General features: G+C 38.6%; 2 long non-coding RNA genes across 3 annotated transcripts in view; one reads left to right on the forward strand and one right to left on the reverse strand.

Annotated features, from left to right (window-relative positions):
* Positions 1-20351, reverse strand: part of LOC107976345 (uncharacterized) — a 42677-nt gene extending 22326 nt beyond the window's left edge. For both annotated transcript variants that reach the window (XR_001720244.3, XR_001720243.3), the window contains exons 1-4: positions 20226-20351; positions 19445-19497; positions 15803-15884; positions 3766-3946 (exon numbers count right to left, since the gene is read on the reverse strand). This is a non-coding gene — a long non-coding RNA (uncharacterized LOC107976345). The remainder of the gene's footprint in view (positions 1-3765; positions 3947-15802; positions 15885-19444; positions 19498-20225) is intronic.
* Positions 1-22357, forward strand: part of LOC107976346 (uncharacterized) — a 158567-nt gene that overhangs the window by 13058 nt on the left and 123152 nt on the right. The gene's annotated exons all lie outside the window — the stretch shown is intronic.

Below are 22357 nucleotides of genomic sequence, written 5' to 3' on the forward strand. Positions count from 1 at the left end.
TGTTAATGGACAAACAGCTGTTTGAATCAGACAGTGAAACCTCACTAAAGGGAGAAAAGGGAGAGCGTTGCTGATGAGAGAGGCCACGGCTACAGTTTTGTGGGTAGAGGTTCAGTTATGAGGGCTAAAATGCTTAGACAGAAATCTCTGGGTTGAGGCTGAAAGAATTGGAGACCGGCAACTACAAATATAGCAAGTGTGTTTCTTCTTGCTCTCAAAATATACTTTTAGCACTTTGGAGTGACTGGTACTATATGAACATCACACAATATTGTAGACAATCTGAGCTTAGTATTCAAGAAGGGTAAGGCATACAATGATGATCAATTATAATATTCTTGATATTCATGATTTTGAAATCAGAACAGCTATACCATTTGCAAAGAGAGAGTCCATGTGTTTTAGGCCAGTGACAATGACTGTGTTTCTTTCATCTGCATGAGGCACTAAACTGAATGGGATGGAGATAAATAGCCTAAGAGGCTTGATGGCAGGGATTCATTTTTTTTTCACCCGAGACAGAGTCTCGCTGTGTCACCAAGGCTGGGGTACAGTGGCATGATCTTGGCTCACTGCAACTTCCGCCTCCCGGGTTCAAGCAATTTTCCCTGCCTCAGCCTCCCAAGTAGCTGGGATTACAGGCACCCACCACCACGCCCGGCTAATTTTTGCATTTTTTAGTAGAGACGGGGTTTTGCCATGTTGGCCAAGCTGGTCTTGAACTCCAGACCTCACGTGATCCACCCGACCCCGCCTCCCAAAGTACTGAGATTACCGGCATAAGCTGCCATGCCTGGCCTGCAGGGATTCAATTTTTAAGCCATTATCAGGATTTGTTGATCTGGTTTTGAGGTTTTTTTAAAATATGATGGTCAGATCTAGTCAGAAGCTACTGGCCATGAATTAGGTGTATTTTGGTTATGCATTGAATTTTAGATATTTACATGAATTTAATTGATGGAGACAGTAGTTTTATATATTTAGTTTTCTGAATCTTTATCAGGTACTTTTTCCTGTAATTTGAGAAATCCTAACAAACGATTTCACATCTTCCTCGAAGTAACATAGAGGATTCAAATAGTTGTTCAGATGATTTAAATGTTGTGATTTTACTCAGTTACCTAACATTTTAAATTATTTCTGTTTCTTCTCCTTTGGCTTGGAAACAGTGGCAACAGTAACTTCTAAGAGTTGAATATTATTGAGTCCTTTCTCTGATCCACCTACTAGGTTCAGTATTTTAAAAACACAAATTATATAGTCAGATAATCTTTGTTGGCCTTTTATGCCTATTAAAATATCTGTTAAAAATATTTCCTCTATTTATTTTGATCTTTTTGTCTTTTTTCTCTGCATTCAGAATCATTATCTTCTACCTGTTCTCTAAGACAGTGATTTGATTTTTGACAGTGGCTATCCTGGTCCTTGCTTTTATAATTGATCTATTTGATCTATATTGGTGCTTTAAAATTTTCAATTTATTGTCTCATTCTTTAAAAAATCATATATTTGGGTTCTAGTTTTTCTTGAATTCATATGCTTATTAAATTCTTTCATAACTTGAACTTCTCAAAGGCAAATTGTCTTCTAATCCTTGGGTAGTTTTTCTTTACATTGCTTTCCTCTTATAATATTTTCCTTTACTTGTATTTCTTTTCTTTATTTCTATTCTGATTCCTATTTCTTTTCTTTTCTTCTCTTTCCTTTCCTTTCTTCTCAATTTAAAAAATATATGCTACTTCTTTTAATCTAGCATATTTTAACAATAGGAATTTTTCAGACCAACTTTTTGCTCTGATATAGGGTGGATGAATATTTTTGACACTGTTACCACTAGGGATGACACAGAAAAGACAATTTCATCTTTTTTTTTTTCACTAGATTGAATGCAATTTTTCCCCATGAGACAAAATATCCCTGGATTTTCTTTTTAAGTTCCTCTTAAGAAGGTTTCAGAATTCCTCTATAGCTCAAAGCATCAAAGGAAGAACCAATTTTAATTTGACTTTGCTTTAGGTGAATTAACCATCTTCCTAGTCTCTTATTTTCTTTAACGATTTGCTGTCTCTCCCATGCTTCCTCCTTAGAACAGCTGCTCTCTAGCCTACTTCATTGACAGCACCAGCCAAGTGAATAGGTCAGAGAAGAGAGGTAAGGAAGCCAGCTGTGTGGGTTGTACCTCCCTATGGAGCCAGTTAATGACACACGGGGCTCAATCCACCATCTTCTGCTTTTCCCTCCAAACTCAAATATTCTCTGAACTTCAGCTATCACCATCCTGGTAATTACTCTTACTTTCATAACTCTAGCTCTAATGTCATCCTGAGAGTAGCTCATCTTCACATGTGAGATCCTTTCATAGAATCAAAGATTATTGCAGCCAGAAGCTGAGTCCACTGTGCCTCATCCCCATCTTGAAGATGAGGAAAACAGAGGACTGGCAGAGGTGGGTACAGAATCCAGCCATGTTCCTTTTAGTCCAGTGTTCTTTCATCTCACTTTACTGTATCCACTCTTCAAACTCAATATTTCAAAATATAATTTACATTTTCCCTGATAACTAGCTCTGCATTTCAGTTTCTCAGTGTGACTGGCAACTCCATTGTCTTGTGTTCTCGTCTTCTTTTTTTTTATTATACTTTAAGTTCTAGGGTACATGTGCACAACATGCAGGTTTGTTACATATGTATACATGTGCCATGTTGGTGTGCTGCACCCATTAACTCGTCATTTAACATTAGGTATATCCCCTAATACTATCCTTCCCCACTCCCCCCACCCCACAACAGGCCCTGGTGTGTGATGTTCCCCACCCTGTGTCCAAGTGTTATCATTGTTCGATTCCCACCTATGAGTGAGAACATGTGGTGTTTGGTTTTCTGTCCTTGCGATAGTTTGCTCAGAATCATGGTTTCCAGCTTCATCCATGTCCCTACAAAGGACATGAACTCATCCTTTTTATGGTTGCATAGTATTCCATGGTGTATATGTGCCACATTTTCTTAATCCAGTCTATCATTGATGGATGTTTGGGTTGGTTCCAAGTCTTTGCTATTGTGAATAGTGCTGCAATAAACATATGTGGGCATGTGTCTTTATAGCAGCATGATTTATAATCCTTTGGGTATATACCCAGTAATGGGATGGCTGGGTCAAATGGTATTTCTAGTTGTAGATCCTTGAGGAATCGCCACACTGTCTTCCATAATGGTTGAACTAGTTTACAGTCCCACCAACAGTGTAAAAGTGTTCCTATTTCTCCACATCCTCTCCAGCACCTGTTTTTTCCTGACTTTTTAATGATTGCCATTCTAATTGGTGTGAGATGGTATCTCATTGTGGTTTTGATTGCATTTCTCTGATGGCCAGTGATGATGAGCATTTTTTTCATGTAAATGCTCATCGTCACTGGCCGTCAGAGAAATGCAAATGCTTTGATTCTTCTATATTTTATATATATAATTATTTATCATGTCTGTTAAATTTTATGCTTAATACCATGTCTCACCTTCCTTTCTTTTTAAGTATTACTGTCCCTATACTCTGAGGACTTTATGTTTATATAATTGCAGTATTCTATTTTGCATCCCTGTTTTTGGTTTTCATTTCATTCATATAAAAATATAATCTGACAGCAATTGTATACCAGGCACTGTGGATATGTGGTGAGATTTCATTGTAAATGAAGGAAGTAAACATACATTAAAGGCTGTAGATAGACTTGTTTTCTCTGCTTCTTTCCCTCGTACTCTGTCTTAAACCTACCTGACTCAGGCTTTTGACCCATCACAGCACCAAAACTGTTCTTGCTCTGTTTACTCTCGATCTGACTTCTGCATGGCTAAATCTAATGGTCAAGAATGAGTCCTCCTCCTGTAGACTAGGTGTCATTTAGCAAATGTTTCTGAGGATATGCCACATGCCAGCTCTGTTTCAGGTAGTGGGGCTATGAAGGTAAAAGAAAAAAAGATTAAAAAAAAAATCCTGGCCCTTACAAAGTTTACATTCCATGAACATCCTTTGAAAAAGTTGATCATACTCTACTCTCTTATTAAATACTTACTTTCCTCACTATTCCTTTAGATACAACTCTTTAAACATTTTTAATTTTTAATATATAGGAGTACAAATATGGATTTCTTACATACATATATCATATAGTGGTGAAATCTGAGATTTTAGTGTACCCATCACTCAAATAGTGAGCATTGTACCCAAGAGGTAACTTTTTAATCCTCACTCCCTTCCACCCTTCCAACTTTTGGAGTCTCCAATATTTATTATTCTACTCTGTATGTCCATGTGTGCCCATCATTTAGCTCTCATTTATAAGTAGAACATGCAGTATTTGTTTTTCTGTTCCTGAGTTATTTTACTTAGGATAATGGCCTCAAGTTCCATCCATGCTGCTACAAAAGACATTATTTCATTATTTTTTATGGCTAAGTAGTATTCCATCGGGGGTGTGTGTGTGTGTGTGTATGTATACATACATACATATATACACACTTTATATAAAAATGTGGTGTATATACATATATATATGTATATGTACACATACTTGTATATATCTGTCTCACATTTTAAAAATCCAGTTCTTTGTTGATGGACACTTAGGTTGATTTCATTACTTTGTTATTGTGAATAGTGCTGTGATAAGCATATAAGTGCAGGCATCTTTTTGATATAAGTATTTCTTTTCCTTTGAATAGATACCCAGTAGTGAGATTGCTGGATCAAATGGTAGTTCTATTTTTAGTTCTTTGAAAATCTCCATAGTGTTCCATAGAGGTTGTACTAGTTTACATTCCCACCAACAGTGCATAAGCATTCCATTTTCTCCACATCCTTGCCAACATCTATTGTTTTGGACTTTTTAGTAATAGCTGTTCTGACTGGTGTAAGATAGTATCTCAGTGTGGTTTTGATTTGTATTTCTCTGATGATTAGTGATAGATACAATTCTTGATTCTTCTACCTTTCTGGCTGTTTCTTCTCAGTCTCATTGGCTGCACAAGACTCATCTTCTCAACTTCTAAATGGGGAAGTGCCGTACTATTCAGTCCTTGAACCTTTTCTCTGCTTCTCCAGATGCATCTATTCACCATGTGATGGCCCCCAATTCCATAGCTTTAAGCACTATTTAGAAACTTGCCTCAGGGCTCTCTTTTCTCAAATGCTTCTGATCAGCAGGCACTCTTTGACCACTTGATCAAGATTGAACCTGCTCACCATTTTCCGTCCTCTTGCCCAATTTTATTTTTTAATAGAATTTATCACTATCAGTTTTTACATATCAATTTGCCCATTTATTAATTTTCTCCTCCTGTCAGAATAAAAGCTCCATGAGGAAAGGGACATTGTTTTGTTCACTGTTCTATTCCAAGTGCCCCAAGTAACTGGCACATAGTCAGCACTCTGTAAACATTCATTAAATGCATAAATAATGATAATGAGAGCCGGAAGGGAGGGGGCTTATAGTACATTAAGAGTGTATTTGATGTGATCCATCACATTAACAGAATGAAGGACAAAAACCATATGATCATCTCAATAGATGCAGAATAAGCATTTGACAAAATTTCACATTATTTCATCATAAAAACTTGCAACAAATTAGGTATAGAAGAAATGTACCAAAACAAAATAAAAGTTGTATATGACAAGCCCACAGATAATATCAACTCAATGGTGAAAAGTTTAAAGATTTTCCTGTGAGATAAGGAACAAGACAAAGATGCGCACTCTCACCACTTCTATTCAACATAGTACTGGAGATTCTAACCAGAGCAATTAGACAAAAGAAAGAAATAACATGCACTCTAACTGGAAATGAAAAAGTTTAATTGTCTCTGTTTGAAGATGACATGCTCTTATATATAAAAATCCCTAAGACTTTATACAAAAACTGTTGGAGCTAACAAGGAAATTCAGTCAAGTTTCATTATACAAAGTCAACATACAAAAATCAATAACATTTTTATACATTAACAATGAACTATTTGAGAAAACAATCCCATTTAGAACAGCTACAAAAAGTACTTAGGAATAAATTTTTTTAAAAAGCTGAAAGATCTGTACACTGCAAATTATAAAACATTTTTGCAAGAAATTGAAGAAGACACAAATAAATAAAAATATATCCTATGTACCTGGATTGGAAGAATTAATATTGTTAAAATATCCATACTACCCAAAGCAATATACAAATAAAATTCAATCCCTATCAAAATTCTGATGACATTTTTTAAAGAAATAAAAAAAAATTCTAAAATTTGTATGGAACCACAAAAGACCTCAATAGCCAAAGCAATCTACAGCAAAAAGAACAGAGCTGGAGGCATCACACTGTCAGATTTTAAAATTTATTGCAAAGCTATAGTAATCAAAACAGCATGGTACTGGCAAAAACAGACTCATAGACCAATTATATTCATCTATTCACACACTGCTATGAAGAAATATCTGAGTAATTTATAAAGGAAAGAGGTTTTATAGACTCATAGTTCTGCATTGCTTGGGAGGCCTCAGGAAACTTACAATCATGGTGGAAGGCAAAGGAGAAGCAGGCACATTCTTCACAGGGTGGCAGGATGGAGTAAGTGCAAGCAGGGGAAATGCCAGACACTTATAAAACCATAAGATCTCGTGAGACTCACTCATTATCACAAGAACAGAATAAGGGAAACAGCCCCTATGATTCAATTACCTCCACCTGGTCCCACCCTGACATGTGGGAATTATGGGGATTACAATTCAAGATGAGATTTGGGTGGGGACACAAAACTTAACTATATCATTCTGCTCTGGCCCCTCCCAAATCTCATGTCCTCACATTTCACAACATAATCATGCCCTTCCAACAGTTGCCCAGAGTCTTAACTCATTCCAACATTAACCCAAAAGTCCAAATCCAAAGTCTCATCTGAGACAGGGCAAGTCCCTTCTGCCTATGAGCCTGTAAAATCAAAAGCAAGTTAGTTACTTCCTAGATACAATGGGGATACAGGTATTGGGTATACCCATTCCAATGGGAGAAATTAACTAAAACAAAGGGGCTACAGGCCCCATGCAAGTCTGAAATCCAATACAGCAGTCATTAAACCTTAAGTTCCAAAATTATCTCCTTTCACTTCATGTCTCACATCTAGGTTATGCTGATGCAAGAGGTGGGTTCCCATGGTCTTAGGCAGCTCTGCCCCTCTGGCTTCACAGGGTACAACCCATCCTGGCTGCTTTCACTGCTGGCATTAAGTGTCTGTGGCTTTTCCAGGTGCATAGTGCAAGCTGTTGGTTGATCTACCATTCTGGGGTCTGGAGAACAGTGGCCTTTTTCTCATAGCTCCTCTAGGCAGTGCCCGCATGGGGACTCTGTGTGGGGTCACCAACCTCACGTTTCCCTTCTGCACTGCCCTCACAGAGGCTCTCCATGAGGGCTCTGCCCCTGCAGGAAACTTCTGTCTGGACATCCAGGCATTTCCCTAGATCCTCTGAAATCTAGGTGGAAGTTCCCAAACCTCAATTCTTGACTTCTGTGCACACACAGGCCCAACACCATGTGTAAGCTGCCAAGGCTTGGAGTTTGCACTCTCTGAAGCAATGGCCTGAGCTGTATGCTGACCGTTTTTAGCCAGGGCTGGAGCTGAAGCAGCTGGGACACAGGGCACCATGTCCTGAGGCTGCACAGAGCAGAGTGGCCTTGGGCTGGGCCCCTGAAACCATTTTTCCCTCCTAGGCCTCCTGGTCTGTGATGAGAAGGGCTGCCATGAAGGTCTCTGACCTTTTCCCCATTGTCTTGGTGATTAACGTTCCATTCCTCATTACTTATGCAAATTTCTGTGGCAGGCTGGAATTTCTCCCCAGAAAATGAGTTTTTATTTTCTATTGCATGGTCAGGTTGGATATTTTTCAAACTTTTATGCTCTGCTTTCTCTTGAACGCGTTGCCACTTAGAAATTTCTTCCACCAAATACTCTAGATCATCTCTTTCAAGTTCAAAGTTCCACAGATCTCTAGGGCAGAGGCAAAATGCCACCAGTCTCTTTGCATAGCAAGGGTGACCTTTACTGCAGTTGCCAAAAAGTTCCTCATCTCCATCTGTGATCACCTCAGCCTGGACTTCACTGTCCATATTGCTGTCAGCATTCTGGTCAAAGCCATTCAACAAGTCTCTAGGAAGCTCCAAATCTTCCCACATCTTCCTGTCGTCTGAGCCCTCCAAGTCTCTAGGAAGTTCCAAACTTTCCCACATTTTCCTGTCTTCTTCTGAGTCCTCCAAACTGTTCCAATCTGTGCTTGTTACCCAGTTCTAAAGTTGCTTCCACATTTTCACATATCTTTATAGCAGCACTCCACTCTCTGTGGTACCAATTTACTATATTAGTCCGTTCTCACACTGCTGTGAAAAAATACCTGAGACTGGGTAATTTTTAAAGGAAAGAGGTTTAATAGACTCACATTTCTGCATTGCTTGGGAGGCCTCAGGAAACTTTCAATAATGGCAGAAGGCAAAGGAGAAGCAGGCACCCTCTTCACAGGGCAGCAGGACAGAGTGAGTGCAAGCAGGGGAAATGCCAGATGCTTATGGGACCATCAGATCTTGTGAGACTCACTCATTAACAGCATGGGGGAAACAGCCACAATGATTCAATTGTGTCCACCTGGTCCCATGCTTGACATGTGGGGATTACAATTCAAGGTGAGATTTGTGTGGGGATACAGAGCCAAACCATATCACCACCGGAACAGAATGGAGAGCTCAGATTTTTAACAAGGCTGCCAAGACCACGCAGTGGGGAAAGGACAATCTTTTCAGTAAATAGTTTTGGAAAAACTATATACTCACATGCAGAAGAATGAAACTAGACCCTTATCTTACACCATGTACAAAAACCAACTCAGAATGGATTAGAGACTCAAATGTAAGGCCTGTAACTATACAATTACTAAAAGAAAACATAGGTTAAAAGCTCTTTGACACTGGTCTGGGTAATGATTTTTTTTGGGTATGACCCCAAGAGTACAGGCAGCAAAAGCAGAAAGAGACAAATGGGATTATATCAATCCAAAAAGCACCTGCACAGCAAAGAAAACAATCAACAGAGTGAAGAGATGACCTACGGAATGGGAAGAAATATTTGCAAGCTATGTATATAATAAGGGACTGATATCTAAAACATATGAAGAACTCAGATAACTTAAAGTCAAGAAAATAAATAATCCATTTAAAGAATGGGCAAAGATTCTGAACAGACATTTTTGAAAAGGTAAATGAAACAACAGGTATATAAATGGTCAACATGTATATGAAAAAAAATGTTGGCTGGGTGTGGTGGCTCATGCCTGTAATCCCAGCATTTTGAGAGGCTGAGGCAGGTGGATAGCTTGAGCTCAGGAGTTCCAGACCAGCCTGGCCAACATGGCAAAACCCTGTTTTTACTAAAAATACAAAAATTAGCTGAGTGTGGTGGCATGCGCCTGCAGTCCCTGCTACTTGGGAGGCTGAGGCATGAGAATTGCTTGTACCTGGGAGGTGAAGGTTGCAGTGAGACAAGATCTCATCACTGCACTCCAGCCTAGGCCACAGAGTGAGACCCTGTCTCAAAAAATTAGAAAAAAAATTTTAAAAAGAAAAGACGAAAAAAGAAAAAAATGCTCAACATCACTAATCATCAGCCATAATGAGGTATCACCTTACCTATCAGAAATGGCTATTATTAAAAAGAGAAACAATAACAAATATTGGTGAGCATGTGGGGAAAAAATGAGGCACACTGTTGGTGGAAATGTAAGTTAGTACAGTACAGTCATTATGAAAACCACCGGGAGGTTCCTCAAAAACTTAAAAATAGAATTCTGTCATTTGCAACAATATGGATGAACCTGGAGAGCATTACCTTAAGTGAAATAAGCCAGGCACAGAAAGATAAATACCACATGATCTCACTTATAAGGGTCACAGTAGCAGAAAGTAGTGGTTACAAGGAGACTGAGGGCAGGGTATTGGGTCGATGTTGGTCAAAGAACACAAATTTCAGTAAGACAGGAAGAATAAGTTCAAGAGATCTGTTGTTCACCATGGTGAGTATATTTAACAGCAACGTAGTGTATATCTGAAAATTTGTAAAAGAGTAGATTTTAGTGTTCTCATCACAAAAAAGATAAGAATGGTAGGTGATTGTTAGGTTAATTAGTGTGATTTAGCCATTCCACAATATATACATACATTAAAACATTATGCTGTACCACATAAATATATATCATTTTTATTTGTCAGTTTAATAAAATTGAAAGCTCAGAGAAATTTCCTTAGGTGGGGGTGACAAGTGGGGACATTTTACACGTAGGGAACATGTGCTAAGGCCCTGGGGCAAGAAGGAGAACATGCAGTCAATGTAACAGAAGATGTACTCATGTCACTGAAGTGTACACAGTGTCGGGGAGAAAAGTACAAAAGGAGACTGAGCAGATAGGCAGGAACGTCAACTGTTCATAACTTAAAGATCATGATAAAATGTGTTTTTTTAATTTTAAATTTTATTCTAAAATAAATACAACGTCATTATTAAAAAGGTCTTTTAGGACTTTTTAAATGGCACATCTTTCAGTGGAGTCAGGTACTAACATAAAACTTGTTTTTTCTCTCTATGACTGTGGTCAGCATACTCTGAACACGCCAAATAACCAAAGACTTGAGAAGGCTAGGTGTGTATTCAGTATGACAAAGATGCGAAAAGAAACAAACTGGGTCTGTGATTCATTTCTTCTCGATCTCAGAATAGAATTCTTCATGTTAGGTCTTTATCTCAATTGCTACATGGCTTGATGATCTGTATATAAGGGATATTGAACATTGATTAGGCCAGTGAAAGAGAAGTCTTGTTAAAGGTTGCCAGGGTGAACAAAGTTAAAAAGCTAAAATTTTTAATCATGAAATTAGAAAGGTACTTTTTCTTACCCATCTTGGAAGCAGTGGAGCCAAACAGTTATATTCCCTTTTACATTTGGCATTCTGGATGTAGTACCTTTCCAAAAGCTGTTTACGGCATGACCAAAAAGAGCCAGCTTGTGACTAATTGGTAATATTTTAGTTTTACCAAGAGAACTAATATATGTTTTAGTTTCGGCAAAGATAGAAATCATGGAGATTTTGGTCCAACTGATTTTCCATTTTTTTCCGGGAACAATTAGCCACAAACTGTTGTATAGCTTTTAGGGCACCACCCAAGGGCCAAGTGATTCTCTTCAAATTGAAAGCATATCATTCTTTTCCACATCACTGGTACCACAGCCAAGTTTCTGGGCTTATGTCACTTTGTCTAAAGTTCCAAGGGGGTTGATTTCACTTCAAGCATATTCTTGATCTTTCTTCTGGGCAACCAGTGTGGTTTGATCAGATTGACTTTCTGTAAATGCACTGGAGAATTTTTGTGGAACCTAAGTCTGTTACTGAAATGAAGCATTTGCTTATAATCATGTTCTCATATCATTCAGTACACAACTGGCTCTTCCCTTAGTTGCTGTTGTTTTTAAATCCAGATTCCCAACTATCTCCTACGTGACATTCTGTGAGACAGTAATTTTCCGGAGTTTGCATACTTGCCATGTATTGAAAAGCAGTATTTATCCATTGACAAAAATGCTTGTAAATGCATTTGATCGACCTGCTGAAATTTCGATTTTTAGAGTCATTTTAATATGGCATTTTCCCTTAAAATTTCCAGGCCTCGTGGCACTTGTGCATTTATTTGTATTTGTTTATGTATTCCTAACACTTAAATACTTTGAGGTGTGTTCTTTCTGATCATACCTGCCTGTGGAATTCTGTATAGTTTTCTCACTCCGTCTCTAAAATAATTCAACCAGAAATGCAAAGGAAGGAGGAAATATGATTCTTTTTTGAGCTTTAGCTGCGAAGGAGTTAAGGAAGAAGATCATGGAAAGTTGGACAGAGCACAGATGAGTACAGTAAAGAATGAAAACCCGTATTCACAAACCATATGGATCCAGGAGTAAAAGTTGTGATTATTATTATTGTTTTGGCTCTTGTAACCTGCTGTTATGGAACCTGAATACCTTTTTTTTTTTGAGACAGGGTCTTGCTCTGTTGCCCAGGTTGGAGTTTAGTGGTGTGATCACAGCTCACTGCAGTCTCAGATTCCTGGGCTCAAGTGGTCCTCCTGACTCAGCCTCCTAAATAGCAAGGACTACAGGCATACATCACCATGCCAGGTTAATTTTTTTAACTTTTATTTTGTAGAGACAGAGTCTCACTATGTTGCCCAGGCTTGTCTTGAACTCCTGCCTTCAAGCAATCCTCCCACCTCAGCCTCTCAAAGTGCTGGCATTACAGGCATGAGCCACAGCACGCAGCCGTGAATACCTTTTATGAAGTGCACAAAAATGATAGTATTTGTAGAGCACACTGAGGCAAGCTATGGAAAAGATTTGAAGGCATTTATATAGTATTTGGTGACATATAATTATAAAAACTAAAATGTAAAATTTTAAATGTAGATTTTACCAAAATGTAGATTTTGATAAAACAGCACAAATTTTGAAGTACAAATTTTGAAGAGCTTGCTTCTGTTTCTATTTTGGAGAGTTACACATAATTTCTATTTCAGTGATTATCTGTCCAAAATTCCAATAGATGCCATTATCAAGAAATTGTTTACCCAAATAGTTAATAAAGTTAAAGAATGTTCTTACAATCATTTAAAGACTTTGACAATTGAAATTATATTTTGTATTTTGTTATAATTTTTCCCCTTTCATTGACAAATGTAATATTAAAGATTCTTGCAATAATATAAGTTGATTTTGGATTCCAATTTGCCTTTCTCACATCAAGCATTTCAAGTTGATAAAATTTTTGAACAATAATCTGTAATTATTATGCATACATTATAAGAGCAGTCACCCTACAGCAATCTTGGATGCCTTTAAATGGTAAATTAGCCAAAATGCAAAGATGAATATTTGGGAACATCACTTATAACATTAATTACAGGAGCCCCAAGAGGCTCCTTTCTTCCCCCACCCTCCACACTAGCACTCCCTGGACACCTGAAACAGGACCGTCTCCAGCAGCCCTATCTACAATGCAGCACTGGACAACAGCTGTTGAAGTGGGTGCCCCGGGAGAACAGCACCTCCTTGGCTCACTCAGAGCAGAGCAGCAAGTGCTGGGTTCTGCTCCCTTTTTGCTGCCAGCAATTATCACTGGATACCTCTTTAGAGCCACTTCTCCTGGGGTGACCTCCTAGGATCTTCAAATCAGGCTGCTGGTCATAAAAAAGATTTTGCCTCATTTCCTATACCCGTAGGTCCTGGCTTGGCCACTAAGGGCTGAGTGGATAACTTCCTTTCAGAAATTTGTAGTTTATTTCCGTTAGTGTGCTAAAGTACAGGGATTGGGCCATTTCTTTCTTATAACTAGTAGTACCTTCTCTGTGGATGGAAGTAAGAGGGCTCCTAGGCAAGGTGCCTGCAAAGTTATGCCAGTTTCTTTGAGAATATAGAGAATATTCTCAGGATATAGAATGGAAAATTGAGGTCAGATCTAGGACAAAAATTCCAGGACGTAAGATTGAATTTCAGGGCTCTAAGCAACAAGATGCTTCATCTTCTATATGCCGCGAATACTACCATTCTCTACCAGTAATAGAAAAGACATTGTCAGCATCTGCACCCATCTCTTTCTGTATTTTTTGAGTTATCTGGCATTTCCATATTTTGCTGACAGGCCAAGGTGAAAGTCCCCATCGTTTCATACCTGGACATCCCTACATTGTAACTCTGCATGCTCCTCCATTCCCCAGTACGTTGTCTACACTGCAGCCAGACTGACCTTTTACAAATGCAGACCAGATTATAACACAGGCTGCTGAAAACCTTTCATATCTTACTATTTTTCTTAGGAAAAAGAACAGAAATCCTTAATATGGCTTTAAAGTTTTTATGTTTTATTTTCTGCTTAATTCTCCAGCCTTAAAATATTCTACTCTCCTCTGGCTGGGCAGCCATGGTGGCCTCTGTCATGTCCTTTAACATGGCCTGTACCCTTCTTGGCTCTCACCCTACCCACAGTCTCCAACACATATTCACCTTTCAGAGCTCAGAACATAGGCCATCTAGAAAAATCCTCAGTTGAGTCAGGTTCTGCTGTTTTATATTTTCAAGACATTATATACCTTTCCTTCAGGACACATTACAGTTTATAATCATACATTCTTAAGTACCATCATTTGTTTAATCTCTCCCACTCCCTACTGTAAGCTGCATGAGAGCAAGACATTTGCCTTTTTTTGTTATTTATTCTAGATTGAGAACTGACACTTAGTAAGCACATGACCAATGGCTGATGAGTGTTGCTGAATATCTGAAAATATGGGCTCATAAAAATTCTACCAAACCCAAATCATTATATGAATAATTTGGATACTGTAGAAGCATTCTGAGAAGAAATAATGCCAGTAGCATGAAATATACTTAATGCCTATTTGAAAAATCTTCAGGCAACACTTTCCTATTTTTGGTTTAGATTTTTTAAGGGAAAATTAAAGCTATTACTTAAGTAATTCAGATCACGGATTTTTTTAAAAAGTGCCAAATTCCACTTTGATGTGAGATTGATAATGACAGGTAGGAGTAAAGTGAATTTGTTCTATATGACCCGAATAATTGTGTCAGTTATCCGTTTAACATGTGGTTGTCTATGTAATGGTGTGTTGGTGTGTTGGTTGCTTTACACGTGCCTGAATATTTAAGGAATCCTCCAGGGTGTCTGAATGTAATTAAAGTATGACATAAGCATTTTTAAAAAATGAAATGATTAAATCTCTACTTTCTTAATGACCTCTTCCACATTAACAATTAGGAATGTGGAGGATCTAAAGGGCCTTTAAGTTGAAATCTATCAAGCTTAGTAGCCATGTAGCCTGGCTGACGGGCTGAGTTGATTGTTGGCTTAAGTTGAACATGGCATAAGGATTGTGCTCTCCTTTTCCATAGTGCTGGGGTTTTGGAGGACTTTGGTGCACTGATGCCTTCTGATTGCCTTGTTCTGCTTCCTGTCATTGTTAACACGGGCACGAGGAAGAGAGAGTAACTCGTATTTGAATTAAAGACCAGTTCAAAATTAGAACAGATATCTATTACAAAAGATTTGGCCTCAGGGATTGGTGACAGATGCAGAGATGAGGGAAGCCTAAAACCAAAGGAAACGAAGCATCTGGAGAACCCAGGAACTCTTTGGACAAAAGTCTTTGTATGAAAGCAGAAACTAAACATTCATTCAAGGGCTTGGATGGTCCAAAGAAATAAAACATAACTACCTCGAGAAATGAGAGGAAGAAAAAAATGTGATAATCTCTAAGTCCAGGTTAAAATATCAAACTATGTTCGTGTGGCTCAGATGAACGTTGGAGATGAAAAATATTTTGTCAGAAGCCCACAGATGTCGGAGGTTGTGGTGGTGGTGAGCTTCCTTTTTCAGCCTAGCTCCTTGTTCAGCTAATTCAGTAAAAACTGCTTGGGGCAAAGCCTAATTGGCAAACCGGAAAATTGGGCATTTTGAGGGCGACTTCTGATTGGTCTGGATCTCCACAATTCAGGCTCCAAAGTACTTAGAAGGTGTTTTTTAGTTCTGAGTGATGATCAAAGGTTACCAACTGTATGAGAATTGAAGTTTACTTTCTAGGAGTTCAGTAGTAGGATAAAGAAGGTGCTTAATAGAGTTGCAGTTAGAGAAATATTAGAAGGTATAATTCAAGAGACAATGAAATTGTGTAAGTCTGACCTTTGGTGTTGATTCTTCTCTGAAAATGGTTTCAATCAAAAACAGCAAAGAAGACTGTGGTGGCCCAGGAAGCAGAAAATTGCTGGAAAAGAAAAAAAAAATTGGTATCTTGTTTGATGGCATAGACAGGAGCTCCATGGTTTTCCAGTAGTCTGATGGGAGAGAGCATTTTACTTGAAAAAAATTGTGAAGGCTTTTTAAAGGAAAATCCCCCTCCAGTTCACTGTTTTATTGAACGAGGACTTTTTGAGTTCCTCTTATGTCAGCCAGTGTGTTGGTTGCTTTCACATAGATTTGCTCATGAAACTAATTTACTGCCTAGCATACTCTTTCATTAAAACACATAAACATTTTTAACAAGTTTAAGTTTTTGGCAAGCAACTTATTTGATGACAGAGGCTCTATGCTGTTAGGCCCCGGTAAACTGTTAAATATATTAAATGAGCACTTTCATAGCAGTTTACTCATTCCTTTATTCCCTGACTCAGCAAATATTTATTGAAGACAAACGTTAAGAGCCAGGAAGTACTTTTGACATTAGAAATTTCAAAGTGATTGAAACAAGCAGAGAAGGGCACTTAGCCAGGTTGCAGATAATTACTTTCAGGATGGTTTTCTACAGTAGGTGATGCCTAGGGTGGGGGAGTGTTGGAAGTGGTCTAGGAGGATGGAAGAGTAAAAGGAAGGTATGAAAAGAGGAAACAGCAAGGGGCCAGCCTTTTGCATTCCAGTATAGTGTTAGTCATAGGCTTCAGGGCTCTCCTTGAGGGCATAGGTACTTAACTTTCAGAGAGCTTACTCCTGTCAGCTGAGGGCAATTCTTTGGAGAAGGGGAGCTACTGGAAGCCTTTTGCAGCCAACACTCACAGAAGCTGGGGGTGGTGCATTGGCCCAGTACAGGGTATCTGAGTGGTGCACCAAAACAGCGTCGGCCAACCACAAGAGTGACTGGGAGATGAATAATAAATATATCAATGGTCACTCCTCTTTGACAAAGCTTGAATAGGGATGTTTCCCCAGCAACATCCTTAGCCCTGTGCTCACAACTGTTATTTCTCTCTAAGCAAAGTCCACTCTCCTCTGCTGCAACTCAGCACCACCTTCTGATGTCCTCATGACTCCCTCACCCATGCATCCAGCCAGGCTTTCTCCAAATAAATGTTTGTTGAATGGATAAATATACTAGGAATTCTCTGACTGAAGAAGGAGAAAACATAATTACAGGCACAGAAAAGAGTTGTTCGAAGGCATGTTCAAAAGCTAGGACAATGAATTTATGTCATAGTGGAAGTTCAGGTCTGTTCAGAATGAAAAACAAGTGAAAATGTGCTGGTTGTATCTGACAATAATGCTAAACACATTTTTTTTCCTAAATCAAAACAGTTATTTCTGTTCAGCTCAAAATAGACTCCCAAGAATACTCCCCTCCTTACCCATTGTTTCCAAGAGAGAAAATCTGACATATTTAATCAATGGACTGAAAATGAAGTTTCCCTCTTCTCTCCCAGGCAGTGGGCTGCTGCTCTTTCTGGATGTTGGGGCAAGAGACAAGTCAGGCTTGGAAGGGTGTCCTAATATTTGCAAATGTCCATTTTTCTGTCCAAGCACAGAGAAGGTAAAGAGCCAAGAGGAAATGGTTAAGAGGGCTATCTTGGCAAGCCTTTTACTCCAGAAAGAGGAAAGAATCTTCAGAAAAAGGACAAAAGTGCAAAAAGATTTCTCTGAAAAAAAAAAAAAGAAAAAAGGGCAATCCAGCTTAAAAAACTTTGATGATAAGGAACTCTCTAGGGATAGATAGCTAGCAAAAAACATTCGACTGAGCTTCAGAAACAAGCCCTCTGGAAACTGAAGGACAAAACACTGGCTGGACATTCCTGGCAGTGAGCTACGGATGGCATAACATAGCACCTACATCTCCTTAGCCATTTGTTCTATTTTGCTCTACATTAACAATTCACAACAAGAAGAGTGGAAAGTGTTAAGGAGCTACCATTTTGTGCCTCTGACACCTCAGCTACTATGCAAGTTGTTTCCTGTAGCCTACTTCATTTGATCCTCAGACTGACTTGCTATCTTCTTTGTAAAAATGAGGAAACCAGAGCTCAGAGATTCAATAATTTGCCCAGCTTCATGTATTTATTGAGTGGCATGTGCTTTCATCTATGCTTAAATGTAATTATGTGTACTTAAAGGCAAATATCGTTCTCCATTTTCTACATATCCAAGATTTTAGGGATGATAGGGTTTCTCTGAGTTATGGTTGGTAATAAAAAAGAAACTTTTTCGTATTAGAGTAGTTTGAGGATAGAGCAATTATCATGTAAGGTATACTGCTCAGAGTTTATGCCCACCTCATTCAGGACACTCTAACAATAAACACAGGCCTTTTGACCTGGTGGGCTAGATAGTCCCTGTGACAGCCAGACTCCTCATTTAGTTATCTGTGGAGTAGGAGGGAAATTAAATATACATCTGCATCTTTTCCAACAACAAATCTTAAGAGATTATTGCTAGTTATAGCAGCAATGGTTTCTGCTATAGAAGAATAAATAGAAAACAATGTTTGGTGTATTTGAATAATTAGTTCTATCCTTTTCTCTGAAAGCTTTGAGAGTTACTTGATTTGTTTTTTATTCTTTTGACTTGAAATTGAGAGGCATATTTCTACTTTTTTGATTCTTAAACATTTAAGATTCTTCTACCTTTTATGACATAGAGATTTAATATAATTACCTAATCATATATTTACCTGTTTAAGGTACTTCAACAGCTGTTGATGTGATGGTTTCTGTGAATTGGTAGAAAGATTTTGGACCAGTAGTAATAACTTCTCAAAAACCCTCTGTCTTAGTTTGGGCTGCTATAACAAAAATGCCTTAGACTGGGTAATTTATCAATGACAGAAATTTATTTCCTGTATTTTTGGAGGATGGGGAGTCCAAGGTCAAGGCACCAGCAGATTCAGTGTCTGGTGAGGACTTGCTGTGCTTCAGAGATGGTGCCTACTTGCTGCATCCTCACATGGCAGAAGGGGCAAATGCTGTGTCTTCACATGGTGAAAGGGACAAACATGCTCCCTTCACCTTCTTTTATATGGGCACAAATCTCATTCATGAGGCCCTCATGATTTAATAATTTCCCCAAAGATCCCACCTCTTAATACTATTGCATTAAGGGTTCAGTTTCAACATATAAATTTGGAGGGACACAAACATTTAGACCATAGCAGCCTCCTTATTTTACTTAGGAGTATATCAAGCATACTCAGCAAGAGAAGCTGAAGAGGATGAGAGCCCTCTAGCTTAGACATCACAACACCTCTATGAGGCCATTTTTCCACTCATTGCTCCATTGCAGGCGATCCTTATGATCTGGGCATCCCTCCCCTTGAGCTGACTGTGGCTGTCGGACGACGTATTGATAGTGGCTTCTCCTGGACCACAGCATGACTGCACAGGTTTCTCCAAGACTCTCGCCAGGGAGATCCAGAGGAGCAAGTTTGGTCTCAGGGTGCCACCAGCAGGATGTGTGGCCACCAGAGCCTGCGTTTGTGATTGGGGCTTATTATCCTATAGTGGCCCCGCAGTTTCTTTCAGGGGAGAGCCTGCTTGGCTCATGTCTCTCCCTGAGTGCTATACTTACCTCTCATCAGCTCATTTATTTTCCAAATCTTCTCTGAGGTGCTGTTATCTTACCTAGGGATTAAAAAAGAAACTTACTTAGGGAGAAAAAAGTTATATTAATTCTGGAAATAAAAGCGTTTTAAACTTCAGGCTTAAAAATTATAATTTGCTGCACATTTGAAAGTAAAACACATACAACATCTAAATGTAAATATATTTGGTATGAGTTTAATGTTATCCTTCACCAATATTCTGTATGTAATTCTGAATATTTAGGTTGCCAGTGCTAGCCTTTCCCCATTTCCCTGGGTGAGATAATTATCATGGGAACTGGAAGAAATATTATACATGGCTCTTTTCTCTGAAGACAAACTTCTTATCTTGGCATAATCAGCTCGTGATGATCGGACCCCTACCTCACTGTTTTTATAATAGTCTCTGTTTTATGATATAGCCAATGACTCCCAGGCTGTCTCTGTTTTCTGGCTCTCATCTCACCACTCCTCACCAGTCCGGTTCAACCTTCAGGACTCGACTTTGATAATTCCTCTCCCATGACTATATGATATATCCTACTCTTTTATTTGTTTGTTTGTTTGTTTTGAGACAGGGTCTTACTTTGTTGCCCAGACTGTAGTACAGTGGCGTGATCATGGCTCACTGCAGCCTCAACCTCCCAAGCTCAAGCAGTCCTCCCACCTCTGTTTTCTGAGTAGCTGGGACCACAGGCATGTGCCACCACCCCTGGCTAATGGTTTTCTTTTTTGTTTTTTTGTAGAGACAGGGTCACTTCATATTACCCAGGATGGTCTTGAACTCCTGGGTTCCAGTGATCTTCCTACCTCAGCCTCCCAAAGTGCTGGGATTATAGGTGTGAACCCTTTCCAGCACACATCCCACTCTTAATTCCTCATTAGGTGCTTCTAGTGTACGTTACTCTCCATTGTGACACCCCTGGTGGTAGTTCTTAGGCATTATGACTTGTCAGGCACAAGTAAGAAAATGTCAGCACTCTGGTACCAGGTACTCACAAGCTACTTTTGTTGTTGCTGTTGTTCTGGCTTATTCCCATTCCCTAATCACAAGGCTCCTCCTCAGAATGCCATCTTACCTTGCTAAATGATGGCAGAGATTGATTTCTAGCATTGTCATGTCACTTGCATGAGTTGTACTTGTTATGGGTGTCCTAGGCTCAATGTGCTACTAGTTCTGTTGCATCTGTTTAGGTATTTGTTTGCATATGTACTGTTCATTGGGGCTGCACTCAGCATTGATGCTGAGTACGCTAAAGATAGTAACTTAGTTCTAGGCTTATATTGTTGATTGTCCTGATAGATGTATTGGTATGCAAATGGCTGGTTATAAAGACATTCAGAGATGTAACTATGAGCCTTTGACTACTACAAGGATAAGAACATAATGGAGATATAATGCTCTGTAAACTTAAGAATGGTTTGTACATTTCTAAGTTGGTTAATGCAGTCTTTCATTGGCTTATTCAACAATCACTGGGCACATTAGATGTACCGAGCCTCTTTTAAGAGGGAGAATGAAAGTTAAATTAATAGTTTCTTTCCTCAAATATCTGGAAGCTTAATGGAGGAGGAGGAGGACATTAAGTTATTTCAGTAAGGTGGAGAGGCTTGATTCTCATTTTACTATCTATTCTAACACTTGTAGAAAACATGCTTGCTCTTCAGATTTAGGCTTCCTAAAAGGTAGGGAGGGCATGCTATTGGAGAATTCAGGAACTAGCAATACTTAGAACAGGCATTCAGGAAAGAGATTTCAGTTTAGGTTGGAGAAAGGGATTGAAAAGACTTGCCAATTCCCAGAATTAGAAAGACCAGATTACCAGTGTATTAGTAAGCTATTAATTGAGGCAGAGACAGCAAGGCAGAGGTTTACATAGACAACCTATGCCCAAATAGTCGGGCCAAAGGCAGGAGAAACTTGTTGCTGACATCATGTAGTATTTGACAGATTATAACCTGTCACCTGTATCTTTACTTATAAGCTGTCATAATTTAGAACTCTTGCAAAATAATTTCTTAATACATTCTTAATACATTTTCACCTTAAATTTTGTTTTTGAGTTTTACTATCATTTTCAAGTAGCAGCAGCAATTATTGTAATATTTACTCAGTGCTTAATCTTGGGATGAGTTCCCTTGGGGACTTATATGGCTTAATATAGTCAAAATTACACTTTTGTTACCATGAGTGAGTACAGACATTAAGGAAGCAACATCATGTAATCTGTTAATACACTGCTCTTATTCAATTTATAAGACCACTGTATACAATCAGGAGACATCTACCACTACTTCACAGGTATCGCAAGACAGAAACGGACAACGAAATCTGAGGGGTCCATAGCTTTATGCTAGTCATGCTAGATTCACTGAGATTTTGGCAGGGCAATTGATTGATTGATTAATTGATCCACTCTTTCCTCAAGTATTTATTGAATGTCAGATATGGACATTATGTCAGGAATATGGCTTATTTTTATTCAAAAGAAGGAAAATGTATATTCATTAGTCTAATTTTTATCTAATAATTCCATGAAGAACCAGGTAAGTTACAGTGAAAATGACTTATTAGGATTTTAGAGAAATTTGGGGGGTTGGGGGTGAATGGAAATGTGAGAAAAAGGGAGAACAGCATACCAAAAGGGTATTATGGTCTCATTTGACTGAATACTTATAACAGTTCCACAATTGTAGAATTATGAAATATTTATGGGTACCTACTATGTGCAAATCACTATATTAGGTACAGAAAGCACAAAAACAGATTTTTTTTTTTTTAACCATCAGGAAGGTTTACCTCTAGTGAATTGCATTAAACATACATAAATAAATATAACATGAGATGAAGTTTGTCAGGTGTCTAGGAGATATTTGAAAGAGTACATTTTCAGCTGTTT

This window comes from Pan troglodytes, chromosome 7 (genome assembly GCF_028858775.2).
Source record: "Pan troglodytes isolate AG18354 chromosome 7, NHGRI_mPanTro3-v2.0_pri, whole genome shotgun sequence".
Lineage (NCBI taxonomy): Eukaryota > Metazoa > Chordata > Mammalia > Primates > Hominidae > Pan > Pan troglodytes.